The sequence below is a fragment of the Manis pentadactyla genome, chromosome 7 (assembly GCF_030020395.1).
Source record: "Manis pentadactyla isolate mManPen7 chromosome 7, mManPen7.hap1, whole genome shotgun sequence".
NCBI classification, from domain to species: domain Eukaryota; kingdom Metazoa; phylum Chordata; class Mammalia; order Pholidota; family Manidae; genus Manis; species Manis pentadactyla.
In genome coordinates this window covers 96,382,618-96,408,927 of record NC_080025.1, presented here as the reverse complement: position 1 = coordinate 96,408,927, position 26,310 = coordinate 96,382,618, and the positions used below count along the sequence as shown (strand labels likewise).

General features: G+C 37.6%; 1 long non-coding RNA gene across 1 annotated transcript in view; it reads left to right on the top strand.

The window, feature by feature from the left end:
- The window catches only part of LOC130684292 (uncharacterized), a 74,026-nt gene extending 48,018 nt beyond the window's left edge, over positions 1-26,008 (top strand). The window contains exons 3-4 of the long non-coding RNA XR_008998510.1: positions 21,155-21,238; positions 24,635-26,008. This is a non-coding gene — a long non-coding RNA (uncharacterized LOC130684292). The remainder of the gene's footprint in view (positions 1-21,154; positions 21,239-24,634) is intronic.
- Positions 26,009-26,310: the final 302 nt, after the last annotated feature.

Sequence of the window (26,310 nt, the reverse complement as noted above, 5' to 3'; positions counted from 1 at the left end):
TAATCTTATCATCCAGTGATAATCATTGTTATCATTATGTTGTCATCATTCTTGCCATTTTTCTATGTAGCTATTTGTATGTAAATGTATGAGAAATAGAAAAATACCATACATAGTGTTTTATAACCTGCTTTTCTTTTCTTATATTGCTTTGTGTGCATAACATTCTGGGTAATTCTGAGTAGAGGTGATGTAAATAATGGCTGTTAAGCAGCCATTCAGCATAAAATTAGGAGGGAGCCCAGGCAGAGGTGTGATGTGGCTGGCTGGCTCAGGCTCAAGTGAGTCAGCTGTGCTCATTTCATCCCAATTCCTCATTCAGTGATTCCCACTGGTAGCTTCATATTAGGAAAGGTGGGAGTATTTTACACTATGGAAATTGGCACATGCTGTAAACCAGGACCCCCAGAAAACTAGTTGTTAAACACTGTCCAGCACACCAGTGGGCTCTAGAGAATAGAGGAATGTTTTGATGGAAAAAAACTTAAGTAATCCAGATTGGTTATTATATGGGTACTGTTTAGGGAGTATAGGAAAAGCATGTATCAAAGGCATTGTTTGATCTTATATTTCAAAGCAATTGGCCATAAAGCTTTTTAAGCAAAGAAATTGTTCTGGTCAAAACATGCTGCTCCTATGTCTCAAAATGAAGGCTGCTTCTTATATAAAGTAGACATAGGCTACCAGCTGGGTTTGGGAGTCAGGAGGTGCATGGGGCAGAATTTGTGTTCCATAGAATTAGATACCCTTGGGCTTCCCCAGCCAGATACTGGCTGTGTCTCAGTGGCTTAGAGGCTAAGCTCAGCTCTTGAGCCATGGCCAAGTTAGGGACAGAAGACTCATCACAGTGAGGTAAGCAGACACAGTAAGGCAGCAGCCCTTGGGCCCAGGGATTTCTCTTCTGTCACTGTCCTGTCCCAACCAGAGCTGATGAGTCAAGAGTCCAGTTTTAAGGCCATTCATGGACAGGATGAGGAGAGCCTTGAAGCATTTTCAGAGTCTCCAAAGGACTGCTTCTAGGGTCATAAGTTTAGCTCTTAACTGTACCAGAATCACAAGAAATCATTTTTCCTACTGTTATTTTTGGCATTTGCATTTATTGTAATACATCCTCCTTTTGATTCATCTCTGTTACAGTTCTGTTGCGTATTTCTAGGGCATTGCATTAAAAAAACAAACAGTGCTATTAAATCCAACCCCTCTCCTTCTAACAGTACTGCCTGATGACAGGAACCTGGTTGATACTCGTAGCCAAACTTCAGAATATTGAGTAAAATATAAAACTCCCTGTCGGAGCCTGGTTCCATTACATGGCACAGCTCCCAGGCAGATCACGTGAAGCGCTAATGCTACATTTTTTCCCTCTTCAAAGGATGTAAGTCTTTTCATAACAGTTTCAATGCAGGATGCCATGACGTCTATCTGTTCTGAATTTCTATCAAGACAGTCTGTGCCTTGATCCTCTGGGAAGCCTTGACCGACCCATTTCCAGGAATAGTGAGGGTTCTTCTCTGGGCCCTCCTTGTGTGTGTCATGTGCTGTACTAATCAGTTTCCAGGCAGTGTCATGATGGCACAGGCTCTGGAGTCAAACTGCCTGGGTTCAAATCCCTGTTCTGTAATCTGTAAGTTGTGGTCCACTGGGAAGTTATTGAATGTCGGGGCTTCATTTGTAAGAGGGGAAGTAAAAATTCTACCTTAGGTCATATGGTTGTTGGAACCTATGCAAGGTGCTTAGCACCCTGCTTGGAACATAGTAGAGGCCCAATAAACATGAATATTGCCCTCTCTACAATGGACTGAGACTTTCCTAAGTGCTCCATCTTTCAGTGTCAAGGAATAGCACAGTTTTGAGCACTTGGTAGGTGCTCGGCTCATGAATGACTGAAACATGGGGTCTCCCTTCAACCGATTTGTCAAAAACAATCAAGAGTTTAGAAATAAAAAATAGTTTATTTCATAAAATTTTCTTTGTGTGCGTTTTAAAAGTCATCTAAAATGTTAAGCTCACTTGATTTTCAAATTAGAAACAAATACTGTAATACTTTATTCAAAAATTTAAAAATATGTATGTATGTGTATTTATTCTTTAGTGTAGGAGTACAGTTTACTAAAAGAACTGTGGATATCAGAGACAGACTTGGTTGAAACCCCAGCTGCATCATTTACTGCTTGTCTGGCTTTGGGCAATGCACTTCAATCCCCTGTGACTGAATCTCCTCACTTGTAAACTGTGGCAAAGGAAACTTCCCTTCTGGGGATTGTTGTGAGTATTCAGTGAAATCATACCCATAAAGCACAGTTTTTGGCATTTACTTAATTGTCAGCAGATGCTATTTTTATTGTTTTCTTTAGTTGTTATTTTAGCGATGAGGCAAGGGAAAGAATGGAAGAGAAGGGAAATAGAAAGGATCAAGGTAGATAAGGTGTGAAAGAGACAAATGCTAAAAAAATTAAATGGCCACCCAAAAATAAAGACAAACAAAGGAACTTTTAGACTCTATTTTGTTTTAAAATAGTGTGTTTATACTTCTTTTTATTTTTTGCATAGGTAACACATACCCATGGCACAAAATTCAAAAGGTACAAAAGGATATTCAGAAATACAGCACGTCCACCCTTCCTGAGTCAACCAGTTCACCTCTTTAGGGGCAAATACTTCTACTGTTTTTTTTTTTTCTTGTGTTTCCTTAAGCAGAATATTCATATTTCCCATGATTTAATTTTATTCTTCTACGTAAGAGGTGGTGCATAGTTACAATGTTATGGACCTTGCCTTCTTCACTGAGCTTGTTTTAGTAATCATTCCTTTTAGGGAGATACAGGCCTACATCCTTCCTGTTAGCTCTTGTATTCCATTTATTAACCCTTCCCCCTTTGATGGAATTTTAGTTTGTTTCCTATCTTTTTTTATTACAGATAAACCTACAATGAATGAATAATTTTGCCCATGTGTGATTTCACACCTGTGAGTGTATCAGTGGGATATTTCCTAGAAATGGAATTGCCTACTCAAAGGATGCAGGCAGTTTTGATAGAGACAGATAGAGAGAGGTTGTACCAATTTAACATTCCCTCTGGCAAGATGTGAGAACACCTCTTCCTCATACTCTCATCAGCACATGATATGATCAGTCGATCTTTGGCTGATGAGGGAAGTCATATCTCAAAGTTTTAACTGTAACTTGTTTAATTATAACTCTTATTATAAGTAAGATGGAGATTTTGGCCAGGTATTTGAGAACCATTTTTATTTCATTTTCCATGAAATCTATTTTCATATCTTTTGTCTGATACTCTGTTGGTTATTGATGCTTATCATACTGATTTGAAGGAGTTCTTGGCATATTCCGAAAGGTAAACTTTTGTTTCCACATGTGTTTTTAGCTTATCATTGATTTTAAAAATTAGTTTATAGGCTTTTTTTTCATGAAGATGTAAAGCAGACTTTACATCCTTTCTTTTTGCTTTCTAAATTTTGTGACATGCTAAAAAAGGCTTAGTGTATTCTGATATCATAAGACTATTCTAAGTTTTCCTTGAGTGTCTTTAAATAATAGGTTTTCAATACATTGACTATGTTTGTCATATAAGGTGAACTATTCTTGTCCACACCCTGTTGTAAATACATAGAAAAGAATGTAGGTCTCTCTGGAAGGTGGAATAAACCTTTTCCCCACAGCCCAAAGTAATTTGCTTATCCTGATGGGAAGGCCCATTTATTTCCTTAAAATGAATAGAGCTTCCTCTCCTGGAGTAATTAGCATTGAAGGCCTGGATCCATTTAAATCCCGTGAGAGTCTGAATCTAATCCATTGGAATTAGTAATTACGAAGAATTCAAGGTAGCTCATTTGATTTAAAAACAATTATACTCTAGTGGGAAGAGGAACTTTCAACCAGAAGAAGAATCTTCTGGGTGCAAGATTGGTTTTTATACCTTTGCAGTTGATAACAACCACTATAAGAAGAGAATGACCAGTTGCAGTTCTCCAAGACAGTGTTCTTTTCATTTCTCTATTAGTTAAAAAAATAAATTATAAAAGTAACACATGTTAATTATGGCTATGGCAAGACTGCCAACCTGTTAACAGTGAGATGACCACTGTTAACAGCTGCATTGCCTTATACCCCCAGCACAGGCTCACATGAATGGGTACAAACTGGCACCCTGATTATGCCTACAGGGCTGAATTATTTATTTTATATTTTTAAGGTAATCAAATCATATAATACAATTACTCCGCAACTCGTTTTTCTTAACTCTATATCATGAATACCCCATCCAAGTCAGTTAACATAGCTTTTATTATTTTATAATAATATGTAATATAGCATGTTCCACAATTTATTTGACCAGTTTACTCCTGATGAATATCCAGATTGTTTTCAGTTTCTATCTCTACAGACAAGGCTGTAGGGGATATCCTTGTACATACATTCTTACCTAATGAAGCATTTATTTCTAAAGAGTCTAAAAAGTAAGACTGCCAAGGTACAGGGTTGGCTAGTTTCTAAAGCTACATTAGTACATGAGCAGGGGAATAGAGAAGGGAAGTGATGCACGGCTGTTCACCAGGTCCTACAGTAGGTACTTTCCATAAGTTGTTTGGTTTCATCTTGGTCTCTTGCCTCAGTCCCACCCCAGTCCTTCCTCTGCACAACCACAGATGAGCATGTAGCTTCTTTGCTTAGAAGTCTGCATGGTTCCACTCTCTGGATAAAGGCCATGCTGCTTATGTGGCCCACAAGGCCCTCCACTGTTTGGTCTCACCTGCCTCCTCAGTCTCTCCCTTGCCCCTCTCCCTCCCTCTCTGCATGCCAGAACCCCTGGACTGTTTGTGACTAGCTGCCATGCCAGACCTTTTGCCTTTGCTCTGCCTTCTTCATTCTGATGGGCCTTCCTCCCCTTTTTCCCCTTGCTCACATCTCACTCATCAGTTAGTACTCAGTCATTTTCTAATGTTTTCAGAATGCCTTTTGCAGGTTGGTATATGAATTTGAAAACCTAGATCATGCTGTAGTGACTTACAACCTACAGATCTCAGTGGCTTGACACAAGTTTATTGTTTGGTCCATCAAAGTCTGCTTCAGGTCTGGGCCATTGTCTTGGGCAGCTCCCCAGACTGACCTGCTTGAAAGAGCTACAGCTACCATCCTGGAATTGTACCAAGCAGAACTTTTAGCTTCCCTAGTTGATGTAGCAGAAGAGAGTACTGAAGGTACCATGCTGGCAGTTTAATGTATTGGCCCAGGGTGATCGTATTACTCTCATTCTCAGTCTACTGGCCTGCTCTGTTACACTACCTGCAATAGGGCAGAAGTGTAACTTTCTAATGAGGCCGGAAGGAAAGGAGAACTGGACATAGCTGAGTGCTAGAAGACTCCACCACAGGTGAGATGCGACCGCCCTCTACATGTCTGTTGGAATTATTATGTGGTATAAGAATGATGGTTATGTGTTTATCTTCCCCAATACAGTGGACATTTCTGGGCAGAGGACTTTATCTTGTTCATCTTCATATTTCTGGTATCTGGCACAGTGTCTGCCAACAAGCATTTATTGAACAAATCCATTCATACAAATCAATAATCTACATTTTATAGATGGGATACTAAAGTTCAGAGAGATCAGTTAGCTCAACTTTTATTACACAGCTAGGAGATAGCAAAGCCAGATTCAAACTCAAGTCTGTCAGGTTCCCAAACCTGTGCTTTTAGAAAAGGTTTTAGAAGCTAAGACCCCAGATCCTATTTGGAATGATAAGCCATTCACCCATGGGGAATGAATTCAGTCTTAAAGACATAAGAATCCAACAGTTTCTTTAATATACCAAGTCTGGGATGCCCAGAGGTGCATCTACCAAGGACCTCCTCTTTGTGTTCTGGGAGCCAGTGTTGAAAAATAAGGTAGCCCTTTATGACCCAAGATCTCCTGGGTATGTACTTAAAACAAGACAAGAAAAACCAGTATCCATACAAGCTGAAGGACATTTAGGTCACAACCAGAGCATCCCGCTATCCTCATTTATGTATTTGAATTTAAATAAAACCTTTTCTTTCATATAGCTAGTGTGGCTAAAAGTACTATAGAATTGGAATTTGAAATTGAGTTTGAGTCCCAGTTCTGCCACATCTCTTCTGTCTTTCCCCCATCACTGGACCCCTGAGCCTCTCTTTCTTTATCTTAGAAATAACAGACTCTAAGAATACTCACCTAACTGTAATTGCTAACTTTGTGCTCCATTGATTCAAAATTCCAACAGAACCTCCGGTAAGTACTCTACTGATCAGCATTCTCTAGAAAACAGGACGACTAGGATAAATACATATACATAAAACATATGAAATGTATATATATATATATATATATATATATATATATATATATATATATGTAAAATATATGCAATACTTATATATCATTTTATATATACACATATATATGTGGGTATGAGGAATTGGCTCACATGACTGTGGGGGCTAAGAAATCCCAAGATCTGTAATTAGCAAGCTGGGGGACCCAGGAGAGCCAGTGTTATAGTTCCACAGTCAAAAGCCCTGACAAGCAGGATGTCCGTAAGTTCCCGTCTGAGAGGAGACCAGCGTTCCCCCTCAAGCAAGCAGCTCCTGCTGTGCTCAGCCTTTTTGCTGTATCCAGGCCTTCAGTGGATTGGATGAAGCTCACCCACTTAGGGAGAACAATCTGCTTTATTCAGTCTACCAATTCAAATGTTAACCTCTTCCAGGAGCACCCTCACAGACACATCCAGAATAATGGTTTACCAAATATCTGGGCACCCCATGGCCCAGTCAAGTTGACACAAAATCAACTGTTACTCCTAATGTGCCTTATGTCCCCATAATTTATACTATTTGTTAATCTTCTATAGGGCTCATGTTCACATTCCTTCTATTTTGCAATTTTGTGCTGTTGAAAAACATTTAAAGACAAAGGGCTGGAAGTGGAGTATTTTACCTTCTGAAAACATTTTTAAATAATAGTTTTTTGCTGAGTCCCGTGAGAATTCAGTTCCAAACTATCCACACCCCTTTTCACTGTTTTTCTTACCCTGATTTGTTTTTAAGAAAAACTAAAAAAAAAAAAAGGTTTTTAGAGCAGTTTTAGGTTCCCAGCAAAACTGAGTGTAAAATAGAGAGATTTCCCATGTAATCCTTACCCCCTCACAGGTATAGCCCCTCCCCCACTATCAACACCTGGCACCAAAGTTGTACATTTGTTACAATCAGTGAACCTTCATTGATACATTATTATCACCCAAAGTCAATAATTTACATTAGGGTTCACTCTAGGTGTTGTACATTCTATGGGTTTTGTGATGTGTACCTGCCATTATAGTATATACATAGTATAGTTTCACTGCCCTAAAAGTCTTCCACCTTTTCATCCCTTCCTTCCCCCAAACTATCGCAACTATTGATCCTTCTACTGTTTCCACAATTTCGTCTTTTCCAGAATGTCATGTTATTGGCATCAGACAGTATGTAGTCTGTTCAGATTGGCTTCTTTCCCTTGGTAATATGCATTTAAGTTTCCTCCATGTCTTTTCATAGGTCAATAGCTTCTCCCTGATTTATTTTTATTATAGCATTTAGCACTAGCTGAGGCATATTATCTGTTTAAATATCTATCAGTTCATATATTTGCATACATGTTCATTGTCCATCTCTCCTAGAATGGAAGCTTCTGCAAGGTGGGATTGTTTTATTTATCAATGTTTTATGTATCACTGTTTTGTGTATCACTGTATCACTGTGTCCCTATAAAAGTGTTCAGTACATAAAAAGCTCTCAAAAAATTATTTAATGAATGAATGAACAGATGAATCTTTCATAAGTATAAGCCTCTCATTTAGGGAATTTTTTCTTAATCTGATACTGCTGTATCAATGGGATTTAAATGTGTTTGGACTCTCAAAGAGTTTGAGTCCCTTTTGGTTTGGATATGAGACTGGAAAGTTCATTAATGGATGTTGGGAATCATATAGATCTGGGTGGGAATTCCAGCTCTGCCATTTTCTGTGTGACCTCAGTTTCCCCATTTACATGGGTTGTTGTGAAGATCAAATCAGATAATTCATGTAGAGCATTTAGTATTCAATAAATGCTTATTCACACAGTACTATTATTATGTGCCTGGTACTAAGCTTGATGTTTACTATGTGCTAGGCATTGGTGGAAATGCAAAAGCAAGTACTGGAATTTATTCCAGACTAGTTGGAAGTATACAGCAAGTCCACTGGAAACGTTTAGGAAACAATGAAGCCTTCAAAAGCTCTGAGTGCCCTAGAAATTTAGATCTACCCTGGAGATTATTTATGTTGAAAATTTACTTAGAGAATTTTTAAAGAATCAGTTCCAGTGAAATAATTTCTTCTTGGCAGTTTGATGCTTTTGGAGAGCTCTCCTTAATTTCACACGACTCTCTTGAGGGCATCCTATAAGTCATATGACATATTGGTTCCTCATTTTTCAAAAGTTGAATTATGTAGTCATGGTTTCTATAGAGTCAACATCCTGAAATTTAAACAAAAATGTTACTGGTATTTGGGTTGAAAAACAGCTTCAGTGTAAAGCTGAAGTAGATTTGGTTCTTTCACTGGATTTCAAAGGGAAAATCTCAGCTTCTTTTTAGGATTATTTCATGAAATATCAGAGTCTTGTATGTGTCTCTGGTTGAGAGTGTGGTGGTGCCCACCCTGGGTCAATAGAAGAAATGATGAAATGATGAAATAATGAAACTGAACTCTAGCTGTGTCCAACCAGGGGATAGAAGGCCAGCTACAACTTTTCCCCAAGTCTGGCCCTATTACATTACGACATATCACTAGCGAGAGTGTAGAAACATTGTTTGGGACCTTCTCCATTCTCGCCTGTATTACTCATCTCTTACAGCTTTCAGGTGAGTCACACCTGGGTTTGAGCCCTTATTCTGTTCCTCAGGGAGCTCTTAACAATCTACGATTTCTCATAGTCCAATGGGGACAAATGTCCATAAGTATGCATTCTCAGAAGCCCTTCAGGAGGGAGGGATGACAATCTTTCAGGTAACTGATGTCTGGAGAGAAGTGACCTGCCTAAGACCAAAGTCCCAAATTGATCCAAAGTGTCAGCATTTTGTCTGTAAAAGCAGGGCCTACCGAGTAGTGAGGTGTGGGAATAGATCCTTTAGTATTGTATCCTATCATAAAGTGTCTCTCATGGGTTTCTCTTCAGAAAAACAGACCTTAGACAGACTCACCCATTCAGCTCCAAGGTGCACCACCTTACCTGCTTCTCCTTCCTCCCTGCTTTTCCCACTTGTATTTCCCTTTTTCTCAAACTCCAGGTAAAAACCTAGGAGTCATTGCAGATACCTTCCTTTCCCTCACCCCATAAGAGATCATCTGAAAGTCCTGTCAGTTTTTCCTTGTACGTAACTTTCAGACTTATCTCCACTGTGACCACCCCACTCTAAGTTTCCATCATTTCCCAAGTGGACCATAATTTCTGTCTGGTTTCAGACTGAACTGTTCATTGAGATTTTATTTTCTGTCTCTCACCTGATTTAGAAACCTTCAATGACACCCCATGGCTGTTAGGCTGGAGGTACAACATGGCAAGACCTCCAGTGCCTGCCGGGTCCAGCTCTTCAGTTTATCTTGTAACGTTTCTTCTCCTTTTTGTGTTGCTTATTCCAGGGCCCTGAACATGTCGGCTCCTCCCTGCCATAGGGCATTTGTGCATGCTGCTTTTTGGCCTGGAGAATACTCTTCCCTCTCTTTTCCTTCCTGTGCCCAGTCAGCTACTCATCTTTCAGATCTTGGCTCAAGGCTTACTCTCCTAAGAAAGCCTCTCCTAACTGCTTCCAGTTTGTCGGTTTCCGGCTATAGGTACTCCTAGAACCACTTTTCTTCCCTGTGTGTATATTTATCACAGTCTGTAATTTATACATTCATTTGTCTAATAACTACTTGGTTAATTTCAACCTTTTCCAACCTATTGTATGTTCCATGAGAGCAGATAATATGACTAATTTTGCTCACTATTGTCCCCCAGTATGTAGCACAGTTCTTGCACATAGTAGGTCCTCAATAAAAATTTTTGTGACAAATGAAGGAAACTTATGTTTACTTCTTCCTTAAATTTCCCCTTGATCCATCTCATCTGGCTCCAACCACCCAAGGCCTATCTTTCATATATTTACATTTAGTTGGCACACGTATATGTGTATATCTTTCATGATAAAGTAACTTGTACTTTTCATCTCAGACATCTTCATCACTACCTTCTAATCTGAGTGTCTCAGATAGGAAATAACAGAGGCCTTGTGACTATAGGGAAGGGAAGTATTTGGTAAATTACCTTCCCTCTCTCTCTTTCAGTGAACTGCTAGGGAAATCCCTTTGAACATGAAAGCCAGGGACAGAGTCAGGCTGAAGGCCACAGACTGTCATGGTTTGCCTCAAGCTTGATCCCTAGATAAAACTCAAGAAAAGAAGATGAAAGTCTGTGGTTATTCATAATCCACTGAATTCCTTTACTTGTGGGAATAATAACATTAGGCTGTTCCTGAGGAGAGAGGTGATGGGAATAGATCCTTTAGTATTGTATCCTATCATTTCATGTGATTATATGAAATGATTTCATACTATTATAAATCACTGTTGCAAATTGCTTTAAACTATAACTTATACATAGATAGCATCTAAGATTGGTAGGTAGTTGGGTTCCATGGTGTGGTGCACCTCATCAAGTGTGTGTTTAACAGGCCAAACAAACTATCTACCTGAGGCTCTGAGATCTTCCCTGGGGCATTTGGGAGTATCTCCAAGAACCAGAAAGTTGGCATTATAAAACTAGGTACCATGTGAGATAAAGTACATGGTGCCTGTGCAGTTAGTGCTTAGAAAATGTTGACAATTCTTTTTTTACTATAGAGAACAAATGCTTTAGTTGGGGGAAAGAAATAACGTGCATGGCTCTCCTTTTCTCCAATGCATAGACACACTGAAATCTGCCTCCTTGTTTATTAAGACACTCCAGTGGGTGTCACACTTCAAAAAAGGGTCCTTTCTTTTAAAATGCAATCCTAAGTAGAATTAGTAAAACAGGTCCCCTGTTTTAACTTTACCACACTTTTATTCTTTCTTAATGGACCTTCTTACAATGTGTTATTGTTTGTTATTTGTGTCTTTTTTTTTTAACTGAGTTGTGTTGTTCCTAGTAGATCTTAAGCTCTGTGGGAGCAGGAATCTTTTCCTTCTATCTGTATGGTATAAGGTAGGTGTTCAGTAACCATTTACAAATATCAGTTCACCTTAGACCTGCTAGGAGCCTACAAAGCTCATCCTTATTTATAAACAAAGAAGCAGTGGTCCAAAGAGGTTTAGTAATTTACCTGCTGGTAACAAAGTCTGAAGTAGAACAAAGTCAGTCTGAATGGATTAATCCTTATGATCTGCCACAAATAAGTGTTTGTTGAAAGAATGAAAGCTCTATGGGAGCAGATTCGGTGTAACTTTGGCTATATGATATATAAATCACTCAGACAGACATGTTCAGGTTTCAGTTAGCTGGGAAGGCCTAGATATGTGCCTGAGCTGGGGTGCGGGGTGTGGAAGGGGACAGGTGAGGGTGTGGTAAGGGGTGTAGGCAAGCACGGTCAGAGTACTCCAGGAGCCAAGGTGGTCTGTTCTGTTCTGTTCCATTATACTCTTCTTTTTCTGGATTGGAAGTCAAGATCTGGATTATTTCTACACTTGGAAGTAGAACAGCCTAAGTGGGGGAAGTATTTTCCAAGATTACTGAAGCCAAACATAGAGCTTGTCTACTTTCTAGCTGCCTAATTGCTTCTATCCTTCTCTGCAACCATCGACAAGCAGAGCTGGCAGCGGGTCCAGGGAGGTTCATGTTGGCCTTGTGACATGCTTCTCACTCTTAAAGGTGACTTTAATTTGTAGAGCTTGTCTTCAAAATGTAGTTTTAAACAAGTTCTTTATGAATTATTTATGTTTATAGTTTTAAAAAAAGGAAACAACCAGTATGGAAAGGCACAAAGTGAAAACTGAGAGAACTTTTATCCAGAAGTCTCTTATGTTTCTGTCAGTCTGCATATAGTCCCCTCTTTTTTTGTCTCTTACATAATTGAGAACATACATATTATGTGTTGCAATTTTTTTTTTTCTTTTTAAAAACAGATTTATTTGGGGGACTTCTAGGTTAATACGGTAGATTGAACACATAATTTTTTCTGTCTCCAAAATTTCACTACAACTACAGAAAGGGATTTCCTTTTAAGACAAAAATTTATAAAAATAAAGCAAAGAAGAGAAGAGCCAAAAGCTCTTAACATTTTAGAAGCAGAAAGGCAGTTAGAAGATTGGCAAGTGATGTAGTAGACCCAGGAAAACTGAATCCTAAACTGGCCATGGAGAAAGCTGAGAGCCACCTTCTCTAATTCAGGATGCCCAAAGGCTCAGCAGCTGACAAAACCATGAACATTAGGGTGGTGGGGTTGGGGGATAGTAAGGGAGGCAGGGATCAGGGTATCTGGACTGGGAATGCAAGGCACAGGTGGAAGGTATGGATTCTGTACTGAAAATGGGGGGATTTTATGTACACTATTGCATAAGAATACTGAGAATTGTTTTCCATTTGGCTCCCTGAGTTCAGTAGTCAGGCCTTCATCCTCCAGGTAGTGGCTGGAAGAGTACACCCTAGGACTCTGACTTGTACAAACAGGGAGACATAAAGATACGGACACTGCATTGCCTAGATTACTCTACAGTGAAGCTCAAAGTCAGTAAGCCCCATGCTCAAGCTTAAAGCTCCCAGTCAGCCTTTTCTGCCCCTTCTTTAAAACACAAGCAGACAACCAGCCATGTGAGGACAGCATCTAACATGAAAAAGTCCAAAATCAACAGGAAAGCAACCTGGAATAAACAGATGATGCAGTTGGAAGATACCTGCCATTATATCATCACGGAAGGTATTTCTTCCATGAAAGAAGAACAGCATGCTATCAAAGTAATATTTGGAAACAAAAATAATCCTTGGATATTGTAAACATATCAGAAGTGAAAAACTTAAAGAGAAGGGCTAGATAAAAACTTGATGAAATTCCCAGAAAGTAGAGCAAAAAGGAGAGTTGAAATAGAACAAAAAAAAAAAAAAAGAGAGGATGAGTCCAGGAGATCCAACAACCTAACAACAGAAGTCCCAGAATGAAAGAAGAGCAGAGATAATAGATGGGAGAACATTTTTCAGAAACAAAGGACATGAATTTTGAGATTAAGGAGCTCAATGATTGCCCAGTGCAATGGAAGAAAAAGATACCTCCTTGCACAATTGTGAAATTTTGTTACATTGGGAAGATTCTACAAGCTCCCAGAGAGAAAACACAAATCATATACAAATGATCAGCGATCAGAAGGGCTTTGATCTTCTCAACAGCAGCACTGGAGGCTAGGAGTTCCTGGGCACTACTTTCAAAAATACAAAGGACATTAATTTCCAACCAAAATTTCTATAGCAAGTCAAAATATGAGTTAAGTTAGAAGGTGAAAAAGTTACTTTCAGACAGACACATCTAAAAAAATTGCAAAAAGTCCCCCTTCTCAGGAAACTCCTGGAGGATACACCCCATGTAGGTGAGTGAATAAGCCAAGAGAGAGGAAGATGTGGAACAGACAAGGCCCATCAAGGCAGGGGTGGGAAGGGAATCTGGAGAGAGGGGAAGGGAGACCCCAGGATGGTAGGCATGCCGCGGATACAGAGGGCGGCCAGTCCAGACTGGAACGGCATGGCTCAGGAGGTGGGCTGGAAACTCTCAGCACCAATTCTTCTGCCGCTGTATCTTTAAAAAAATGTTTTTAAGTGTTATAGTGTGGTAAAAAAACACATGACCTAAAATTTACTGTCTTGACTGTTTTTAAGTGTTCAGTTCAGTAGTGTTAGTATTTCACATTGTTGGGAAATAGATCTCCAAGTCTTTTTCATGTTACTTACTGAGAGAGTGTCCCCATTAAACTACAACCCCCCTCTTACTCTTCCCTCAGCATTCCACTTTCTGTTTCTGTGAATTCAACTACTTTTGATACCTCACGTAGGTGTACTCATAGAGTATTTGTCTTCTGTGACTGGCTTAGGTCACTTAGCTAATGACTTCAAGGTCCATCCATGTTTTAGTATGTGACAAGATTTCCTGCCTTTCAAAGGCTGAATAATATTCAGTTGTATGTGCATACCACATTTGGTGTTTTCATTCATCTGTCAATAGACATTTGGGTTGCTTTCACCTCTTGGCTCTTATGAATGGAATTGCTATAAGCATGGGTGTACAAATATCTCTTTGAGACCCTGCTTTCAATTCTTTTGGATAATACAGAAGTGTGATTGCTGGATCATACAGTTCTATTTTGAAATTTTAAAGGAGCTGGCAAACTATTTTTCCATAGCAACTGTATCATTTAACATTCCCATAAACAGTGCACAAAGATTCTAATCTCTCCATATCCTTGCTAACAATTGTTATTTTTTGTTGTTTTGTTTTTGTTTTTTGATTTGATAGTAGCCATCGGAGTGCATATGAGGTGATGACTCATTGTGGTTTGATTTGCATTTCTCTGATGATTAGTGATGCTGAGCATCTTTTCATATGCTTATTGGCCATTTGTATATTGTCTTTGGAAAATGTTTATGAGGTATATATAAGGATCCTCTTTGAGGAATTTTGCCACTCTAGTCAAAAATCATTTGATTATATAATGAGAGTTTATTTTGGGGCTCTGTGTTCTATCCCATTGATCTATATACCTGTCTATATGCCAGCACCATATTGTTTTGATTACTATAGATTTATGTTTTGAGATAAGGAAGTGTGAGTCCTCCAAATTTGTTATTTTAAAAAAATCTCCTGGGGTCCCATGAGATTCCATATGAATTTTTAGATGAGTTTTTCTAATTCTGTAAAAATGCAGTGGGATTTGATGGAGATTGCATTGAATCCATAGATTGCTTTGGGTAGTTTGAACATCAAACCCATATTTTTTAACTGTATAAAACCCCTAGAAGATGAATTTTACCAAAATGAGGGTATAAAGTAAGGAAGTGGAAAATGGGAGACCCCTGCGAACAGATAAGTTAGCTGATGGGATTGACCAGTGGAACACTGTACTGAAAGGCAAGTGGGCCATGTGAAAGAGTTAGTATAACAGGTAAAAAGATATTCAAGCTAATAAAAACAAGGTGATTATTAAATTAAGGAAAAACAAAAAATAAGCCAAGAAGGAAAACATGATTACATGTTTGTTATAATTGGCTGTGATTAACATTTATATGGTATAAATATTGAATAGTTAAGCAAAAAGTATAATGTGTATAACATTGTGAAAGAAAAAGCAGTGTTAGTAGAGACAGACCTTCATTTGCCCATAATAGGAAGTCCATAATGAGTCAAAAGACACCAGTATTCTTTGATTGTTTAGAGCCATGCTATCCAATATGATAGTCACTAGCCACATGTGCCACTGAGCACTGGAAATGTGACTGGCCCAAACTTAGATATGTTGTTATTGAGAACAACACTGAATTTTGAAGACTTAGTACAAAAAGAGAATGTAAAATATCTCATTAAGAATTTTATGTTGATTACATATTATAATGATAATATTTTGAATGTATTGGGTTAAATAAAAGATATAAAAATTCATTTCACTTCTTTTACTCTTTTAATGTAGTACTAAGGAATTTAAAATTGCATATGTGGCTTGCATTGTATTTTTTTGGACAGCACTGGTTTAGAAATAAGGTGAAATATAGATGCCAGAAGAAACAGCTGATATGGTGAGAAGTGGTTGTCTTTGGGGAAGGAACTGGGAGATTGTGGAGGGGTGGAGCAGGGATTGCTGTTATTTATTCTAAGCCTCTAATATCATTTGACTTTTAAAATTTGTGCATATATGACTATTGAATACAATTTAATTAATACATGTATGTATATTTGGACAGTTTCCCCTGTTAGTCCATATAGTTTACCTGATCTTTTAGGAACTGTATAATATTCCATTATATAAAATCACTGTAATTGTTATAATTAGTTCTTTATTTTTTTATATATACTTATACTGTTTCCAGATTCTTTGTTTATTTTACTATTTCAAATGTCCCTTTAATGAATCTCTCTAACATAGATCTTTCCCATATTATATCTGTAAGACAAATATCCAGAAGTGGGCTTCTGAGACAAAGGGTATGTGCATTTAAAGTTTTGATAGACCTATGAAATTTCTCTTCTGAGAAATTACACCAGTTTACACAAACAATACCCGCTTCTACACACTTTGGACAAAATGGAAATATCAAATTTTTTTAGCCCTCACTCTTTTGTTATTATTTAAGATGTTGAGCATCATGTGCATGTTTTATTGGCCATTTGTCCTCACTCTGTTCATGTCTATGCTCACTTTTGGGTTTTCTTTTCTTACATGATTTTTAAGAATGGATAGCTACTTTCTTGATGGATTCTGAGGGCTGTTGTAAATGGGAAAGATGTTTGTCCTCCTAAAAGAAAAGTCCAGAAGTGTCTGATGAGGGAACACATAAGAATGTTTCTGTTGGTGACATTTTATAATTGGCAAAAAAAAGTCATTAAAATAAATAGAACCACAGGGGTCCCAGGAACACAAACAACCAAACAACCCTTCTAGAATCATGATTGATTATTAGGGTCAAAAAGATGATTCTGAAAGGGAAAGTAATTGTGTGGCAAGAAACAAATTGATTTTTAGTTTTTAGATCTGCACTACCTCTTTCCTGAACACTTTAATTTCATTCTATTTTCATAATTTGTCTTCAGCCCTAACCTTATTAAAGTACTGTTTCATCCAGTCTGAGTATCTACACACCCACATATTCTGCTTTTATAAGAAACTTTGAAATGGCTTTCCTCCTCCACATTATTCTTCCCCTTTCTTCCCTAGCAGACAGCCTTCAGGAGCAGCAGTTGCTGCAGGGGTTCAGGCACTTGAAGATATGCATGGTCTACTGAGTTAAGGTAGAAGGACACATGCAGGTGTTAAGAGTCATCATCATCCTGCCAGGGGAAAAAAGCTATTTCTGACATGGCAGCAGCTAGGGATAACTTACCTAAATAACTTCTCTTTCCCCCAATTTAATAGTAATATGTCTGCATAAAAATAAAGATGAAAAATGTGTCATGGGGTGGAGAGTATGGGATGCTTGTGTAAGGTACTACAAAACCAAATTTTGTAAACGTACAAAATCAAAGTTTCCATTTTTTCTAAGTTCTACCATGATGTAATATGTATATTAAGTCCTTTCTTATTCCAGTATTATGTTACTCTTTGTTAACACAGAAAAGTAATAGTATACAATCTAAAAAGAAATATCTCTTTCCATTGTTTGTAGACAAACAGGACCAAAAGCCTCCTATGATGTCAGAGAATACGTGCTTTGTCACTAGGGAGGTCCCTCCTCAGTCACCCCGGATAGCAGGTTGGATCCTCCCGCTCTTAAATATCTCTGCCTCAGGGAGGGCTCCGTGACTGTCCTCAGAAAACCATTGTGTATCAAACCCTCTTGCAAGTCAGAGGGTCTTGCTTCACTTGGTTAAGGTCATTTCCTCTTCTATTCTTTATGCAAACAGACCAGAACACTATTTATAACCTAATAATCTTCCACAGGCTTCTTTTATCACTTCTAACCTGGCTTCTTCAAACTAAAAGAATCATCCTTTGTAATGCATTTTTTTCTCAACATCTTTGAATGACTTTAAGCTCCTTTCTGACTTATCTTTTCATATGACACTAAAATTATTCTCCTTTGAGTGTTGAGATTTGCAACTGAGTGTTTAATTATTTTAATGTAAATAGTGATAAAAAGAAAGATATGGTCTTCTTTTGTCATTGCTGAAAGCCTCACCCTTTTCTCTTCTGCTCCTACCCTCCAACCTCCAGCTCCAGCCTCCTTAACAACAACCTTTTTCCAGGGTTTATAATATCAATTCAACAAACATTCATTGTTCCAGAAGTTTTTTTTTCTAGTGGAACACTCCAAAACAGAACAATCCATTGTTACAACAGCCCTCTGTGAAAGTCTGCTGGTCCAGGCACCAGAAATTTGTTAGGAAATCTGGTAGGGCTCATCCAGACACTCGGAGGATCCTCTCTAAATTCTGAAGACAAATGAAAAGTCATTAGAGACTGAAGGAGTGTATACCATGGAATCAGAGCTTGATATAACTTACTATGCAGTTAACTCCAGCACAATTATGTACAACACATTATCAATGATTTGCACTAGGCATTGTTCCTCCTGCCTAAGGTTAGTGAATCAAGCGCTAATCCAAGGATGGTCATGAGAATTGCCTTCTTTCCATTCTGGCTTAGATCTCTCGTCTATGTTACTGTGCTATGCTAGTCAGGGTTGGGTGGCCAAATTCTTGAAGAATTTTATTCTCATCCTCTTCCCAAGTTTGTTCTAGAGGTTTTGCCAACTGCATGGCTAAGGAGGCTTAGCCTCTCACCAAATGAGTGCATGGTAAGCCTGTTGCTTGTCACTTATTACTGAGAAATAGCTTGTCCTTTTCTCTTTATGTATGCCCTGTTCTGCTCTATTCTCTTTTCCTCTGGCTATCTGACACTGTGCTCTGTCCCACTTTGGCTGGAAAAATTACTCCCTGCTTTTTTTTCTCCCTTTTTCTTAGGAATAGATGTTGTCCCCTTAGTTACAGAACATGTTCAATAAAGAAAATTTAGAAAACACCAAAAATCACGAGAGAAAAACTATTCGTAATTCCACTACCCAGAAATCATCATTGTTAATATTTTAGAGTATTAATGTCTATATTATGTTTATATATAAGTATTTTAGAAATATATACACATATATATGCATTTTAATTTTTATTACAAAAGAGCTATACTATGCTTCCTGTGTTATAATATTTAAAAATTTGGCAATATGTTATTTTCATCTCCCCATATTATTTATATCAAAATATATTTTACAACATTTTTGATTAATAGATTTTATTGTTTCAATTTTATGGGCACAGATTAATCATTCCCACTTTTCTGTCACATATAATATATTACAATGAACATGATTGCACAAACAACTTTGCACTCATTTGACATTTTCTTCCAAATAAATCCTAGAAGTGAAATTGTAGAGTCAAAGGGCATGCACATTTTAGAGGCTTTTGACAAGTATTGCCATGTTTCCCTTCATAAAGGTGGTACCAGTTTGCTGCCCTGGAACAGTGTATGGAAGTAGCCATTTCTCAAGATTGTAGTCAAGAGAGGGCACTTAGCTTTTTAATCTTTTTCATTTCAATAGGTATAAAATGGTATCTCAGTTTTTAATATGGGATTTCTTTGATTATGAGTCTGAATATACTTACACGTTTCTTGGTCAGATAAACTTTTTTTGTGATTTGCTTCTTTATTCTTTCTTTTGTTCATCTTCTGATTTCTTTGTTTTGCCACATAAACTTTGTGTTGAGACATAAACAGTAACTTACTGGCAACATGAGTGGCTGTTAGCCTGGAGCTAGACTGTCTGGACCCAAATCCCATTCTATCTCTTATTGGCTGTGTAACCCTGGGTAAATTACTTAGCCTCTCTGAGCCTCAATTTTCTCATCTACCTTAGAGGGTTATTGTGAGGATTAAATAATATATGCAAAGCAATTAACAAACCGGAACACAGTAATTGCTAAATATGTGTGAGTTATTATAAATGCTTAAGATAACCTATATATTAAGGATACTGCCCCTTTATTACACATGTTGCAAATACTTTCCCCAATTTTTCTTAACTTTGTGTATTACTTTTTACCTACAAAATCAAATTTTCCATATTTTCTAAGTTCTACCATGATGTAATATATATATTAAGCCCTTTCTTATTCCAGTATTATGTAAATGTCACCATATTTTCATCCAGTGTTTTGTTTACTTCCTCATTTGTTTGTTTCATTAAACTTTTTTAAATTATTCAACCAACATGGAATTAATTTTGGTAAATAGAGTGAGATCAGATACCAATATTAATGCTTTTAAAAATCCTGGTACTATTTATTGAATAATCTCTAATTTTCCTATTTATTTGAAACACCACTTTTATTATATGGTGAATACTTATATGTACTTGTGAGTTTCTGGACTTTGTACTCCATTTCACTGAGCTTGCTATCTCTCCTATTACCAATGACAAATTATTGTAGCTTTAAAATTATCTTATTGTCTGGCAATGAAGGTGCCTCCTTTGTTATTACTTCTTTTAATTTTTTAAGCTAGTACATCTCAATACCTTTGGAACAATATTTTTCACATTTCAAACATCTTTTTTAACAGAAATTTGATTAAACATGTAATTATTGTGAAATGAATTGACATCTTTGCAATGTTGACTTTTCTCATTCAATAAGCTAATTTACATCTATTTAACACATATTTTACAAATTTCACTAACATTTTGTTTTGTTTTTCCACCAAAGCTCACATAACAAAAGTTTCGGTTTTTTTAAAAAAATGTAGTCCTCTGTATTTCATTTTAGATTAATTCCTACATGCATTATGTTTTTGTTGTACCTTGAGAATAGAATATTTTCCCACTATATATAAAATCTGTGATTTTTAAAATTTACACTGTGTATAGGGGAACCTTTTCTTTGTGTATTTTGCAACTGGTTGTCTTACCAAACTGTCCTCTTTATACTGATAGATGTTGTTATTTGAGATGTTTTTTACTAACAATCATATCCTTTGAATTATATTTTTGTGGCCCCTTCTGTGACACATTTTTTTCTGGTCTCATTACTATGTAAACTTCTAAAACCTTGCAGTGACTATGAACATTTTTGTCTCCAGTTTTTACTGAGAATATTGGCTGTTCATTGAAGGTAAGGCCGTGTTTGGTGTCATGACTAAGAATAGATTTTTCACTTGGCAAAGTCATGAAGGCCTATTATATCCGTGATAAAATCATTTCACATTCCTTGTGGTTGCAATTATTCAAGGGTGGAACTCTTTTACCCTTTTGTGTCCAGCATGGCTTAATCTGCATGTATTATATGATCTAATTCTCCTAAAGGCCTTATGAGGAAGATATTGTTATCCCTATTTTCAGATGAGGAAGCCAAAATTCAGAAGAATATACAAGTTGCTTAATCCCCAGTCATGCAGCTACCATATGGCAACAGTGGCTTTTGAGGTAATTCTACTTGTTTTCTTCCCAGTGTTTTATAAATGAATTTATAAACAAATTGCACCACTTTGTGAAATCCAAAAGGAATATAAAGAAATATGTAGTCTTAACTCAGTAGCTCTCAAATTTTACTGTTCATGAGAAACACCTGGAGAGCATTACAAATATGGATTCTGGGGCCCTACTTTCAGAAATTCCAGTTGCTAGGGGCTGGGCTTGGAGCCCAGGGGTTTGCAGTTTTGAAAGAGGAAGTCCACAAACCATCCTCTAAAAAACAATATAGCTGTGTAATTAGGGCTATTGTGTCAGTCAATCAATCATATCTTGTAACTCTTTGGTGAGAACAAGTGGCAATCAGAATCTGCATATGCCCAGACCTAATGTAATATAATAAGGCACGGCCTGCCAGTTCTTCTAAGGGTCTATTCTTTTTTTTTTAATTTTTAATTTTTGAGAGGGCACCTCTCATATTTATTGATCAAATGGTTGTTTACAACAATAAAATTCTGTATAGGGGACTCAATGCACAATCATTAATCAACCCCAAGCCTAACTCTCAACAGTCTCCAATCTTCTGAAGCATAACGAACAAGTTCTTACATGGTGAATAAGTTCTTACATAGTGAATAAGTTCTTACATAGTGAACAGTGCAAGGGCAGTCATATCACAGAAACTTTCGTTTTTGATTACGCATCATGAACTATAAACAAGTCAGATATGATTATTCATTTTATTTTTATACTTGATTTATATGTGAATCCCACATTTCTCCCTTATTTTATTATTATTTTTTTAAATAAAATGCTGAAGTGCTAGGTAGATGCAAGATAAAGATAGAAAGCATAAGTTAGTGCTGTAAGAAGGCAAGTGTAGATGATCAGGTCTGTGCCTATAGACTAAGTATTAATCCAAGCTAGACAAGGGCAACAAAACATCCACAGATGCAGAAGATTTCTCTCAAAACAGAGGGGATGAGGTTCTAAGCCTCACCTCTGTTGACCCCCAATTTCTCACCTGATGGCCCCCCTGCGACTGTGCCTGTCTTAGGTTGTTCCTCCCTTGAGGAATCTTACCCGTCTCCGGCTAACCAGCTGTCTTCCGGGGCCATACAGGGAAATGTAAAGTTGGTAAGTGAGAGAGAAGCAATATTCTTTGAAAAGGTTAGCTTTTTACTTCTTTGCAGATTTATGCCCTGTGGCTTCTATGCCCAGCACTTGTCTTGAGGTATCTTTACCGCTTGGAAGAATTATGATACTCGGTAATTTTAAATATGAGGCACGAATTCTACTAAAGGGCTGTAATTAGGAAGGAAGAAGAAAAGCTACAGAAGTAGCAGACAGAAGAAAACATGAGAAGATTGATTATTTCTTTGACATAACTTCTTGTAGAGTAACATAAGCATGTATAGGTTTTAACAAACTAGTTATTAGATTGCATACACACATTAACAGAATAGGAATACAGATACATAACAAAAGCAGACCTACAATTACTGGCCATATCCAGTGAAACCAAGAAAACCAGTTAGGTAACCCAGGCATGTATGAAAACTTATCAATAATATGATGGATATTGTCTAACTGATTTTGAATAGTTTGAGAAAAATCAGACAAATTAAAACAACACATTCCTGGAAACTGTTCACATCCCATATGTTCTTTTAACAATAGATAGTCTATAGTAGCACGATTTTGAAGCACTGCAACTCACACTTCTCTGAATTCTTGGTTGAGTTCCGACAATATACAACTAGTCAGGAACTGGCGGGATGAATGCAACTACAACTGCAACAGCGCCAGGATCTTTGTTGAAGCTTTTTCATGGTCATCTTCTGGAATGACTCTTCCAGAGGATGTTGATGTTGGAAGTTCTTCTTCATATCATATCTTAATTCGCTTTCTGGGTAGCCAAATTAGGCTTTGATCCTCTATAAAGACACAAACAAACTAAGGGTCTATTCTTATACAGTAAAGTTCTCCTAGATCAATCATCAAGCCTACTTAGTTTGTTTAAATTGAGGAAGAAGAAACCCCTTGTCCTGGCTGAGTTGTGTGAAAAGTAAGTATTTTATTGAATAAAATTTTGCTAACTATCTATTATGTTGAGGGAATGATTTTCTGAAGCATCTTTTGCTAGGACCCTCATTTTATCCAAAAATAATTTAAGAGTTTCTCAAATTTGTTTGTTCTTCGTCTATTGCCACTTCAAGTTCTTTTCTGGGATTCTCCCTTTTACACATGATTTAAGCCTGTAAATTTGGGAGCTTTTAAAAGAAGTTAAGTAATTTTTCATTATTAGATTATGATTATAAACTAACCACTAAACCCTCAGTCTAATCAGGAAGAAATGCCTTGCATGTATATCTAGGACACGTATACTCTAGTGGCATACACAGATACAGACTGAGTACATGTGGAAATTATTAACTACCTGATCATAATTAATTACTCAAATTTGCCTGTGTTACTTTGTACTACAATTTTCCTGTTAGAGATGAGATTTTATATACATGTTAGGTCAGGTCTCTCTTCCTCATACATGTCCCATAATTTCAAACATTAAATAAAAGCAATCACAATTTCTAAAATTATGGATGGGAATTGATTTTATTATGGTTTTTGGAATGCATACCCAAGGAGACGGTGACAGCAAAAGTTTTTCACCTGGTGGGGTTCACTGAGAGATTGTTTTCATTTACTTCAAAGGATATCTTATTTTGAAAAAATCTCTGACCACAATGTACCTTAATTCACAGGGGCTGGAAAGCAGGAGGTACCTGGTAGAAAAGGAGGCTTGGCAATTGCCCTAGCACAGTTCCCAGCTTTCAAGAGGTTGAACAATTATGACTGAGCTCTTTATGAGACCCTCCCGTACTGATGAGCTGATCCAGATACTCTACACAGTAGGTGCCCAGATGTCCTGGAGTCTAAAATTCACCATTAGAGATTATTTTTCCTGATAAGATAGTCCTCTTTTTGCAGTTCCTTGGGTAGATGGTTTAATTAGTCTCTGATTTCTTGATTTATCAGAATGACTTCTGCCTTGATGGGACCATCAGGGAGGAAGGTAGGGAAAGATGAACTGATGAGGGGAAAGATCCTAGAAAAAGTATGAAAAAACCCGTGCTGGAGCCTGCCTAGTTTCTGTGAGCCAGCCTTTTAGGAATTGATGTCTCCGCTGCTTGTTTCTCTTGACTCTGCCATTCTGTGTTCCCTGAGCCAGATGGTCATTTCTGAGAGGTTTTCTCAAGTCCTGGAAGAAATCCTTCCAGGCTAATTAAGCTTTTGTTTCCTTTTTGGGCATATGTAAATTCTGATTGCCACTTGTTCTCACCTGGAAATTTTGAGGATTGTTCTTTGCAGGGGAGTGAGTGTAATGGTAATGCTTCTGCTGTTTTTTAGGTCACTCTGATCCAAGAAAATTTGAGGACACTCCACCCACAATAACATGTCATCGAATATAATGCAATTGCTAAATGGCTCCCACCCTCCTTTCAACTCTGCTTTTTGGCAGATGGGCTCATTACAGTACTTATCTTTTGGGGAAGAGCTAGGAAATGACTTCCTACTGATCAGTTGACACTTGGTCAGTTCATTAGTCAGTTGTCTACACATCAAATAAATAAAAATGCTTGAAAGTTTTTAAATATTAAAACATTTTAAAGTATTAGTTTCTAAATAACCTTTCATTATCCTAACTCTGTAAGTTGCAGCATTAAAATTTTTAAACCATGCTTATTCCACTATGGTGTAGCTTATTGCACTTAAAAAAATTGTCACCTGAGGTTTCCTTTAGAATTTAAGTCCTTCCGTATCTTCCTTCCTTTCTTCCCTCCTTTGTTTCCTTTCTTCGTTCATTCACTAAAACTTCATTGCATCTCCTGCACTGTCCTTAAGGAACTCAGTGGAATGGGGATTTGGAGGAGAGTCTTAGCCAGTTTTTTAGGGTTGCATAGCACAGAGGGCTGTTAAATACCAACAATTCTTCCCTCCTGAGAATAGAACACTAACCTTTAAGCTCATTTTCAAATAAAAAATCCCATTTCTCGAAGAGTAGCCTGCCCTAAATGAGTCACTTGTTTTTTGCCCCTTTATTATCACAATAAAACAAAATTCATGAATCACTTGAGTGTTTTGCTGTCACCTCAAGCTGTCATCTACTCATCTGGGCCACTTCCCTAAACGTTCTGAGGTCTTTGACACCTGGAATCCCTATCCCAGCCATTCTCTTTGGGGAGCCTTAGTGATCACATGGCTGATCCTTCCAGTGTTCCTTCTCTTGGAGACCTCCTCAGGTCCAGTGATCCTCTCACCATCTCCATTTCAGCTTTTCTGGCCCCACTTTGGATTACGCTGTCCAGCAAGGCTGCTTCACTCATGAAGTCTTCATGGCCGACACCCTCTGTGATTGCAGCTTCTGACCTCCCTGCCCCATCACTTCTTCATTCTGCCAGCTCTTGGATCTCACTGGGTCCTTCAAGTCCTTCCGCTTCAAGTGTTTCAGTCCTCTTTTGATTTCACTTTCTTTCCTGGGCAACATAGACCTTACTGTGTATCCATCTGGTGTGTGTTGTGTGTTAGCATGTATGCTCTATCTATTCTATTTCAGATTATCTGTTTTTACTGATACAAAATGTATATGCAGTAAAATGCACATATCTTAGATGTAAAACCTGAAAAATTTTTGTATATGTATCTATCACCTATGTAACCACCACCCAGATCAAATAAAGAGCGTTTCCATTACCCCATAGAATTCTGTCCACCTCCTTTCCAGTTAATAACCACTGTCTAGCTGTAATCAGTATCATGGCCTTTAATTAGCAGAGATCAGTTTTGCTTATTCTTAAGATTTCTATAAATGGAGAAGTGTCTGCTTCATAGAAATCAAGATTAAAATAAATTGCTACTGGTCCCCATATAGTGAGCATTGGATTTTTAATGTGTTCCATTAGCTTCATACACACACACACACACACACAAACACTCACAGCTAATAATAGAGAGGGGAAAAAATCCTTTTCTCCATATGTTACTGAGGTTTTTGACCTTCCTCAGAGTTGTCTGTCCTTGGAGAC